The sequence below is a fragment of the Odocoileus virginianus genome, chromosome 20 (assembly GCF_023699985.2).
Source record: "Odocoileus virginianus isolate 20LAN1187 ecotype Illinois chromosome 20, Ovbor_1.2, whole genome shotgun sequence".
In the NCBI taxonomy this organism is placed as follows: Eukaryota; Metazoa; Chordata; class Mammalia; order Artiodactyla; family Cervidae; genus Odocoileus; species Odocoileus virginianus.
The window spans coordinates 37,368,480-37,380,756 of record NC_069693.1 but is presented as its reverse complement, the minus strand read 5'-3'; positions in this window follow the sequence as shown (position 1 = coordinate 37,380,756).

Below are 12,277 nucleotides of genomic sequence, written 5' to 3'. Positions count from 1 at the left end.
TGTCAGCACCATTGCTCTAGGCATCTCACCACCCTTCTGTCTGGACCAACATCAGAATGCGGCTGCTTCTCCAGTCATCATTGTTATCAAGCCAGAGCAAATTCCGTATGAAAAACAACCACTAGTAGAACAGTGTTTGACATTACATTTTGAACATGAATAAGCAAATAGGCAAGCCGCCTCTCTGGGGTCAAGCTTTATAGTCATTTTTATGACCCAGGAAATCATTTTCGGTGACAGTGATGACAAACGCTGAACACAGGCCCTGTATAAATACATCCGTGAACGTGGCCTTAGGAACACTGGGGTCATTGTCTACCCAGGGCCCTCCCACCAAGACACCTACTGCTTGGCAGGCACCTACTCCATTGGAAAAAAGAAGGTTAAGAAGGACTAGCATGTTGACTCGAAGTTTCTAACAAGATGTGAAGAGTGGGAGGGTGCCCTGTTTCACAGGCTGGTTAATGAGGTGGTGATACACTTCAGTTTTCCTGAGATGGATACCAGCAGAGAACATGTGTGTGTGTTAGCTGCTCTGTTATGTCCAACTCTTTGCGACCCCTTAGATTCCTCTGTCCATGGGATTCTCCAGGCAAGAATAGTGGAGTGGGTTGCCATTTCCTCCTCCAGGGGATCTTCCCAACCCAGGGATTGAACCGGGGTTTCCTGCATGGCAGGGATGTTCTCTGCCGTCTTAGTCACCAGGGAATAGCTGGTGATGAAATTTCTCAAATGTGGCTCCACTTTGGCATCCTCTTTTAAGAGAATTGTTAGAAATCAGAAAGCGAGTTTAAAATGAAAATCATCATAATCATCACACTTTACAAATCTTCTTCCTTCAGCCAGGTCACACCTCTGATCTATTAAATCTGAATTTCTGGGCATAGGACCCAAGCACCTGAGTTTTAAAAAATTCCCCACGTGGGGCTTCCCTGGAGGCTCAGTGGTAAAGAATTTCCCTGCCAATGCAGGAGACACGGGTTCGATCCCTGGTCCAGGAAGATCCTAAATGCTGTGGAGCAACTAAGCCCTGGGGCCACAACTACTGAGTCTGTGCCCAGGAGTTGTAACTACCGAAGCCTAGGAGCCCTAGAGCCCGTGCTCCACAACAAGAGAAGCCACTGAGATGAGAAGCCCGTGCACCACAACTAGAGAATAGCCCCTGCTCGCTGCAACTAGAGAAAAGCCCGTGGAGCAGCAAGAACCCAGCACAGCCAAAAATAAGTAAATAAATAAAACGTTCCCCAGTTAGTTCAATACAGAGGCAGGTTGGAGTACCAGTGGCTTAAGAAGCATTTTGAAAGAAGATACTGGAGGGAACGGTTTTCTCTTAGAACTTCGAGTTTTGATGGCTAAGCTGGAGTTCTCTATAAACAAACAAAAATAATAATCATCAGTTAAAGGTGTTGAAATGTAATAACCTAACTGCACAAATATTGTCGGCAACCCAACACATGTGCTTAAGAGCGCACTGCCTGCCTGGGAGAGCCTGTTTGTGTTGCTTATAATGGAAGCCACTCCCACCATCTATTGAACTAGCTGGCACCAGGGGCTGCCCTTTATCTCATATTTAAAACACAAGCAATGCCTGAAATTCATTTTCAATTTATTTTCCAATCATATGAAAGGAAGAAAGGAAAGAGATTATTCTATTGAATCTTCTTCAGGCTGGTAAAATGTTGGCGAGGCCCGTGCTGGATGCGTGGCGGAGAGCTCCCAGGATGGTCTATAGGGAGAAGAGTTAATCGAATAAACTAATCTGGGCTGTGGAGATTAACTCTCAGTGGTTGCAGGAAACAGGGTGAGGCAGAATGCAAATCGCAGAGACCTCAAAGTGCTCGAGGGAGGCAGTTTGGACTCTCCCTGCCTCACCCCAAGGCTGGAGCCCCTTCTACCTGGTCGTAAATGTTTGGTGGTGTGAAGCTTAGAGGCCAAGTGTTTGGGCTAGTCGCTCAGTCAAGTCTGACTCTCTGTGACCCCATGGACTGTACCGCTGCCTGACTCATCTGTCCATGGGATTCTCCAGGCAGGAACACTGGAGTGGATTGTCATTCCCTCCTCCAGGGGATCTTCCTGACCCAGGGATTGAACCCAGGTCTCCTGCATTGCAGGCAGATTCTTTACCACTGAGCCACCAGGGCAGCCCTTAGAGGGCAAAACATGATGTTTTTTTGGCTTTTCTGAGGGCCTGGGCTGCTGCCCTGGGAAGCCAGAACATTTGCAGTCGCAGGGAGCCCAGGCTGTGTGTGCGCTTGGGGTAAATACTACCTGGAGGTGAGGACTGTGTTCAGAGCAATCCCAGACAGTGAGAATTGTCTGATTCTCTGGGCACATTCTTTCCAATGACCTTTGATTCCCTCTGCCAAGGCACACCAGCCACAGTGAGGGGGAAAGCCATTGTGTCAGAACCCCTGGTGTTCCTGGGGATGCAGGAGGCAGGGGGCCTGCGAGGGCTCTGTGGGGCTGGAGAGGGCTTCCAGCACCCCGGGAGGCCTGTCTCCCTGTTTGCCTGGTTCTCAGGGAATCCATCTGAATGCGGGTCCCCTGGGATCTGCTGGCTCCTGCAACCCCTAGCTTCGAGGGTGGGAGCTCCCAGGACTTCACTTTGACAATGGGAAGTGACAGCTGGGTCCCTGGAGGGACTGCCAGGCTCTCTGGTGAGCTGACACCTCCCCGCTCCCGTTCCCCAGCACCCTCCCCGCATACTCCCAGAGGGGAGTCGGTAGGAGCTAATTCTTCCACAATTAGGGTAAAGCATGGTTTTGAGAGCTCCCAGCATCTCTAAATCGCCCCGTCTCCCCCACCGCCCTCAGCAGCAGTCCAGCCGCGGCCCCTAATCTCAGTGCGCGGAGCACCTTCGGGGGCTCTGAGCGGGTGGCCTCAGTTTCACTCTTGGCCTCCTCAGGTCTGTTCTCTAGGAGCAGCCAGAGGACTCTCCCCTGTCGTAAGATCCAGATGAGCATCTGGGCTGCTCCCACCGAGCTCTGACTGCTCTCAGGATAAGGCCTGATACCTTTAAAAATGATGCAAGGAGCCGACTCATTAGGAAAGACCCTGATGCTGGGGAAGAGTAAGGGCAGGAGGAGAAGGGGACGACAGAGGGTGAGATGGTTGGATGGCATCACTGACTCAATGGACATGCGTTTGAGCAAACTCCAGCAGATAGTGAAGGACAGGGAAACCTGGGTCACAAAGAGTCGGACATGACTGAGTGACTAAACAACACCAACACCCTCTAATAAATACCCAGCTTGCGCATGGGACAGCAGACAGAAGGATTAGAGGGGTACCTGGGGAAACCAGGTGGGCTGGCTTTAAATCCTCCCTGTATGATGTTGGGCAGGTCCCAGAAACCCTCTGTTTTTTAAAAAAAGGTATTTATTTCTTTTGATTGGAGGCTAATTACTTTACAATACTGTGGTGGTTTTTGCCATACATTGACATGAATCAGCCATGGGTGTACATGTGTCCCCCGTCCCGAACACCCCTCCCAGCTCCCTCCCCATCCCATCCCTCTGGGTCATCCCAGTACACAGGTTTTGAGTGCCCTGTTTTATGCATTGAACTTGGACAGGTCATCTATTTCACATAAGGTAATATACATGTTTCAATGCTATTCTCTCAAATCATCTCACCCTCGCCTTCTCCCACAGAGTCCAAAAGTCTGTTCTGTGTGTCTATGTCTGTTTTGCTGTCTCACATATAGGGTCATCATTACCATCTTTCTAAATTCCATAAATATGTGTTAATATACTGTATTGGTGTTTTCTTTCTGACTTACTTCACTTTGTATAATAGGCTCCAGTTTCATCCACCTCATTAGAACTGATTCAAATGCATTCTTTTTAATAGCTGAGTAATATTCCATTGTGTATATGAACCACAACTTTCTTAACGGAAACCTTCTCTTTGGCATGAACTGTAAAAGGAAAAGAAGATGCTAGTCCTGACCACATGGGCTTTTTGTGAGGTCTGAATGGGTCAACAGAGGCTTAGAGGATTGCCTGGCCCCCAGCAAGTCTGTTCTCATGACACTTTACTACCATCTTCTCCCGCCTTCTGCTGAAGCTTTCTTGACTTCAGTCAGGCAGGCTTGCTTTCTGTTCCTCTGGTGTGCCAGAGTCTTTGCACATGCAGTTCCCTCTTCCCCGCCTTGCCTTTTCCCCAGTTAGAGAAGGCTCCTTGAAGCTTCTCAGCTTCTCCATCATCAGCCCTGATGGATATGGAAAGGAGGATGGACCCTTCCCTGCCCCCAAAGAAAGAGGCCCTCTCCCCCCTCTCGAGACTCATAGCTGCCATCTGTGGATTTGACTAAACTTGTGCCTGAGATCACAGCAGGCTGACAGGAGCTCCAGAATAGCCTGGGAAATTCTTCACAAATTTTCATCATCTCTGGAGGAGCAGGGCTCTAGGAGGGGAGTGGGGCTACTTGCGAGAGGCAGCAGAAGCCTTCTGCAGCACTGGGATCCTACCCAGGTCTGTGTCTCTGTCTGCACACAATTCTCTTTTATCCTCAGAGGAATTTTACAGGGTTGGTGTTACCATCTTCTTGTTATAGGCTGAAAGGGTTCAGAGAGGTTAAGTGACTTGCCCAAAAGCAGAGCTTTTCCAATGGTGGAGCCCATTGGAGACACCACTCTCTCTGTTGGCACTCACACTAGAGTATGGTCTCGCTAGAATGGCCTGACCCTCACGGCTGAGCTAGAAGTTCAGTTCAGTTCAGTCACTCAGTTGTGTCCAACTCTTTGCGACCCCACGGACTGTAGCAAGCCAGGCTTCCCTATCCATCACCAACTCCCGGATCTTGCTCAAATTCATGTCCATCGAGTCAGTGATGCATTCCAACCATCTCATCCTCTGTTGTCCCCTTCTCCTCCCACCTTCAATCTTTCCCATCATCAGGGTCTTTTCCAATGAATCAGTTCTTTGCATCAGGTGGCCAAGTCTTATCGTTCATCATGGAGACCTTCAGTTCTCAGTGGTTTAGGGAAAAATAAAACAAAACTATGTCTATGAGTTTTCAGGGTAGCCTCTCTTTCAAGTCCCAAATCTGATGGCACCTCTTCCAGGAAATGGTCCAGGAAATGACAAGGCTTTCACTAAGCTTCTGCTCTACCTGATGATATAAGAAACTCACCATGACCTAACTATTTTGGTTCAAACCAGCACCTGCCACTCTCCCTCCTCATTTTGCTCAAGGGAGAATGTTTCATACATGTCTATGGACCCCAATCACGTATCTGGAGTGTCCTCTCTCACTTCTCCGTAGCAAATTGCCAGTGTAGCAGGGATACTCTTCACAGCCACAAATTCAGATATATTAAAATGGACCTTTATTTTCCAATAACTGAACCAAACTTTGCTTTCCAGCCCAGATTCTACCCAAGAGCAGAAAATGTGATTTAGGAAACAGAGATAAGCCCAGTTCGGATTTTCCCTTTAGTCCCTTTTGGATAAATAACCCAGGCAAATGCAGGGCCTCCCCTCTCTCCTCTTCTCTCCTTCTTGGCAAGGTTGATTTCAGTTCTGGGAGCCAGGGGGGCTTTGTCAATCACTGAGGCATCCAACAAAGGCCTCTGGTCCCTCCTTATCAGTAGCTGTCCATGCTGGGCTCTGCCATTGGCCATGGTCATTGGCAGTCAAGTCTGGTGGCCCACATGGAGATGAGCTTGTCTTCCCGTGGGCCACATGATGGTAGGGGGGTGGGGGAGTGGAGGGGGGTTAACCATTTGAATGGGGCTGGAGATTCTGCCTTCTCTAATAATGTATGCTCAAGAGTGGGTGTGATGGATGACAGGAATCTGTCTTTTACTTTGTAGGTCTTTTGCTTGCATATTTTCTAGAATAGGAATATATATTGGGAGGATATAACTTGAGCCTGGCCTCTGAACACAAAGCAACTGCTTCATTTGACACTCAATTGAAATGACCAATAATCTTTTCCCACAATGTTAATCCAGTATTGCCCACTGAACACAGAGAGTCACTGGATTTTCAACAGCCAGGTGGAAATGTTCAATCATCACATCCCGCACCGCCCCCTCCACCATTTTACAGGTGAGGAAACCAAGGATCAGTGAGAGAGGTTGAGGATTATGTCCAAGGCCCACCGTGGATAAATGGTACCACAGATGTGAGAGGTAACTTCTCAACAGTGACAGGCATGTTGGCAGCTCAGGCAAAACAGGTCTAAAATCTACCGTTGAAGCATCTCTTCTGTTTGAAATAACGCTTAGAGGCGCATCCTCAGCCCTGCTCAAGCTCACATTAAAAATCCGGTGTCAGGACTTCCCTAGTGATTCAGGGGTTAAGAATCCATGTTCCCAATGCGGGAGACACAGTTTTGACCCCTGATCCAGGAAGATCTCACATCCCGTGGAGCACCACACCCACAAAAAATAATCAATGGATCAAATATCTTAGTTTGGGGTGCTATACCAAAATACCATAGATTGGGTGGTTTAAAAAACAAATGGGTCCCTCTCACAGTTATTGAGGGCAGAAGTCTGAGTTCAGGGTGCCAGGGGAGTCGGCTTCTTGGTGACAGCTTTTTCCCTGGTTTGCGGATGGATGCCTTCCTGCTATATCCTCATGAGGCAGAGAGAGAAGTCATCTCTCTCTTGTCCATTCTTTTAAGGGCACTAATCTCTTTCATGAAGATTCCACCTTCATGACTGAATTACCTCTTAAAGGCCCCACCTTCAGATCCCATCACAATTGGGATTAGTGCTTCAAGATTAAGAATTTTGACACAAATGTTCAGTCCATAGCACCATATATGTGAGGGTTTATTTCTGGGATCTCTGTTATATTCCATTGGTCTATCTGCCCATCCTGATGCTAGTTTCATGCCGTTTTCTAATACTGTAGGCTTGTAGTAAGTCTCACAGTCCAGTGATATGAGCCCTCTAACTTTATTCTTCTTTTTCAAGATTGTTTTGTTTGTTTGGGGTCATTTGCAATCCCATATAAGCTTGAGAATTGGCTTTTCTATTCTTGTTTTTTTTTAAAAAAAAAAACACAAACTTGGGATTCTGATAGGGTTTGTGTTGAATCTGCAGATCATTTTAGGAAGCATTGACATAATAACAATGTTACATCTTCCTATCCATGAACAAACGATGTTTTTCCATTTATTTAGATCTTTAATTTCTTCCACCTATTTTTGTAGCTTTTGGCATACAAGTCCTTCTCCTCCTTGGTTAGACTTATTCTTCAGTGTTTAGTTATTTTAGGTGCTAATGTATGTGGGATTGCTTTCCTAATGGCATTAGCACTTTTTAAAGCTCTCTGAGAGATGCTTATATGCAGCTGGGGTCGCAAACCACTGTTTTAGTCAAAGCCAGACAGATGGAAGGAGATCTCTCCCATACTCCCTGTTTCCATAGCTGGCAAGGACCTTCATCTTGAGCCATTGCTCAGTAACTTTTTTTTTTTAATAATTATTTTATTGAAGTGTAGTTGATTTCCAATGTTGGTTTTAATTTCCGGTATATAGTGAAGTAACTCAGTTATACATATACATACATATATATGCATGCAATACATTTACATATATGCATATACTTTTATACTGATATATATATATATATATGTATAAATATACATATATATGTATATACAGTATAAAAGGATAGCCTGGTGGGCTACAGCCCACAGGGGTCACAAAGAGTCTGACATGACTGAACAACTGAGCACAAACATACTGTGTGTGTGTGTGTGTGTGTGTGTGTGTGTGTGTTATATATGGGCTTCCCTGGTGGCTCAAATGGTAAAGAATCTACCTGCAATACAGGAGACCCGGGTTCAATCTCTGGGTCAGGAAGATCCCCTGGAGAAAGGAATGGCAACCCACTCCAGTATTCTTGCCTGGAGAATTCCGTGGACAGAAGAGCCTGGCCAGCTACAATCCATGATGTTGCAAAGAGTCAGATACAACTGAGCAAATAAGCACACAAATACTATCTATCTATCTATATATATATATATATATATACACACACACACACACATATACATACATATACTTTTTCAGATTCTTTTCCATTATAGTTTATCATGGGATATTGAATACAGTTCCCTGGCTACGCAGTAGGACCTTGTTGTTTATCCACTCTGTATGTAATAGTTTGCACCTACTAATCCCAAATTCCGAGTCCATCCATCCCCCACCCCTTCTCCCCCTTGGCAACCACGAGTCTGGTATCTATGTCTGTGAGTCTGTTTTTGTTTCATAGATACGTTCATGTGTGTCGCATTTTAGATTCCACATACAAGTAACATCATATGGTATTTGTATTTTTCTCACTTACTTCACTCAGTATGATAATCTCTAGATCCATCCATCTTACTGCAAATGATGTTATTTCATTCTTTTTTAATGGCCATCAGTAACTATTTTCTGGTGCATGCATGTGTAGCTTCCTTCTTGGAAAATACATTTTAAAATTTGTTAGATTTCAAATAGGCTGCACCTGCACGCTGATGGTGGTCCTCTTCCTACCCCCTAACTTTTTTCATATTCCCATTTGTTTCCTGGAGGGATGGCCTGTTTATCACTGACTCCTCCGAAAGACTGGATTCATTTAGGAAGGTAGCTGACGTTGGCTACAGAGCATCTCCTACTGGGATGGGACTGGGGACCCACCCCCCCTTCCTGAAAAGCAACGATACTTGATTTCAACCAAATAGCACAGGCTGGGAAATGACCCCCTGGGCACAAATAGCAGCATTCAGACATGCAAAGTGTGGCTGGCTGATGGATGGGTCAGCTGGAGAAGGGAGGGGGTCTGCTTTGATTGAGAAGGCCAGCACAAACACCCCGCGATGGTCATATATGCCATCATCTGAGTGTGCCCACCTTCCTTCACATTTATTATGTGTGCTCATTACGACTGGTATCCAGGGGCCTCCAGCCCCAGACACTCACTCGGGGACAGGTGGCCTTCCGCTGCAGGGTTTCCGGTCAGAAATTCACAACAATGAGGACTCCAAGTTCACCAGCCCGATTGGCAGTGCTTTCTGAGAAACCCAACAGATGGGCTCTAATTGCAGACCTGTTGTGGGGACATTGTTAACAAACACACAAGTAGCTGTATACAGGGCTTTTTGGAACCGAATGTGACTTGGCAGCTGGGGATGGCGATCTAATTACCAACATCTGAGTTTCTTGTTTAATGAAGGGGAATGTGGAAAACGGCCGTGCTAGAGGCAGCCGGGGGATGAAGGCAGCCAGGGCTGTGACTGCGCTGCGCCTGCAGTCTCTGGGTGGCCAGGTGCCTTCCTGTCAACCAGCCACCTTCTCTTCCCTCTCCCCAGAGTCCAAACATCACTTTTGGGAGAGAGGATGGAATTCTTGGGATCCTTATTTATCAACCATGGACCGTTAGAGAACAACATAGTTGGAGGCACGCTGGTCCATTAATATCCATCAGATTTTTATTCTTAGATCATCAAGTTGACATTCCAGGAAAAAGATACCATGTTTAATATATGGCTTCCTATATCTCCATGCACAATGCTATTTAAACTTGAAATACATTTGCCCCATTTTCACAATTCACACATTTCAAATAATACTTGTTCAGGCTTCTGTATACTTGCTTGTCCAAGTGCTATTCTAAGCACTTTACCTGATTAGCTCATTGACTCTTTTTTCTAAATTAGTATTTTTCTTTCCTTCTTTCTTGTTATGCCACAAGGCTTGCAGGATCTTAGCTCCATGACCAGCGACTGAACTCAGTGAGAGTGCTGAGTCCTAACCACTTGGCCACCAAGGAATTCCCTCTAAATTGTTTTTTAATTTTTAAAATTGTATTTCTTCTAACTCTATTGAGGTATGATTGACAAATCAAAATTGTATCTATTAAGTCTGTATGATGTGATTTTTTTCAAAGGTGTACCGCATGATGATTTAATATATGTTGTGAAATGATCACAATAATCAAGGTAATCAACATATCCATCACCTCACATAGTGATGATTTTGTGTGTGTGTGTGTCGTGAGAACACTTAAGATCTATTTTCTTACCAGATTTCCAGTATACAAGATAAGTATTGTTAACTGTTATCAACAAGCTGTACTTGAGATTCCAGAACATATTTATCTTATAAATGAAAGTTCACACCCTTTAACCAGTATCTCCCCATTTCTTCCACTCCTCATTTAATCCTTCAAGTAACCCTAAGACATAGGTGGCATTCTTGCTTCCAGTTTACAGATGAAGAAACTGAGGTACAGTGAAGTTAGGTTACCTCTTGGGGAGAGGTTGGCCTCAGGTTAGGTTCTAGCCTCAGGATGACTTATCTGATGTAAGTCATAAATGGCACTCAGTTAGGCCTCCCAATACCTTTATGAGGTAGACACCTATCATTCATTGTCTCTGAGACTTGGAACTGACGGTCGGAAAATTGAGTAACACACTCAAGTCACAGAGCTCGTGCTCTGCTGAGCTGGGATTCAAACTCAGAGTGCCTTCTCTGAGACTCACTGTCCTGTCACTTTAAGAGAAAAAGATCTGAGATGTGGCATCACTGCAGAGGTTCTTTTTGTTTTTGAGGTCCTTAACCTCGTGGTCACAATGTCCATTTAAGAGGGTCCATGGAAGAAACTGGGGTTTCCCAGGTGGCTCAGTGGTAAAGGATCTACCTGCCAATGCAGGAGACACAGGGTATGTTGGTTCAGTCCCTGGGTCGGGAAGATCCCCTGGAGGAGGGCATGGCAACCCACTCCAGTACTCTTGCCTGGAAATCCCATGAACAGGGGAGCCTGGTGGGCTACAGTCCATGGGTTTGCAAAAAAACTGGACACAATTGAGCAACTAACACTTTCACATTTCACTTCAGTTCTAACTTCAACAAAAGAGAAATAATTCACCCTAAACAATAACATAAAAGCACCATAGAGTATGATCAAAGAGCATGGATTCTAGAACCAGACTGCCTGAGTTCCAATCTTGATTCTTTCAGCAAACACAACTTAGCAATCCTGGGCAAGTCACACATTCTCTCTGCCTCAGGTTCTCTATCTGAAAAATGGGAATGAAGTAAATAAGCTAATACATGCAAAATTCTTGGAACAGTACCTGGCCAGAGTAAACTCTTCAACAGATGAAACTGATGTGGGCTAATGTTTCAGTTATCTACCATAATATGGTACATACTAAATAAACACAAACCCAGTGGCTTAAAAGTTCATGGATCTGATGGGAGGATAGGTGATTCTGCTGGGCTGGGCCAGGCTCACTCAGGGGTCTCTGGTGGGCTGATAGGTCACCTGTGGGTTGATTTTGTGGCCCTTGGCCATATCTGTTCACATCTTGGGAGTTGACTGGCTATCGGTCGATCTAGGATGGCCTCCCTCTGTGATCCATGTGGTCAGTAGGCTTGTTTAGGCACATTCCCTGGTGGTGGCAGAGTCCAGAGAAGCATGCAAGGTGTTATGAGACCTAGATTTGGAGCTGGCACCATCACTTCTGCTATAGTCTGTTGACCAAAGCCAGACCCAAATTCAGTCCATATTTATGTGTTAAAGTCCTAAACCCTAGTACCTTAGAATGTGACTATATCTGGTGTTTGTTGTTGTTGTTTAGTCGCTGAGTCATCTCTGAGTCTTTGTGACTCCATGGATTGTAGCCTGCCAGGCTCCTCCGTCCATGGAATTCTCTAGGCAAGAATACTAGAGAGGATTGCTATTTCCTTCTCCAGGGGATCTTCCTGACCCAGGGATCAAACCATGTCTCCTGCTTGGCAGGCAGATTCTTTACCACTGAACCACCAGGGAAGCTCCCAATCTGGAGACAGGGCCTTTACAAAGATGATAATGATCCTAGAAATTATCAGACTGAGTGAAATAAGTCAGACAGAGAATGACAAATATCATATGATATCACTTACATGTGGAATCTAGAAAAAAAATTGTACAAATGAACTTATTTACAAAACAGACATAGAGCATAGAAAAGAAACTTAGAGTTACCAAGGGGGAAAAGTGGGGGGTGATAAATTGGGACATTAGGATTCACATAGACCTACTACTATACATAAAACAGATAACTAATAAGGATCTACTGTGGAGCACAGGGAACTCTACTCAGTACTCTGTAAAGGCCTATATGGGAAAAGAATCTGAAAAGGAGTGATATATGTTTATGTATGAGGCTTGCCCGGTGGCTCAGTGGTAAAGAATCTGCCTGCAATGCAGGAGTTACAGGAGATGCAAGTTCAATCCCTCTGTCTGGAAGATCCCCTGGAGAGCATGGCTACCTACTCTGATAT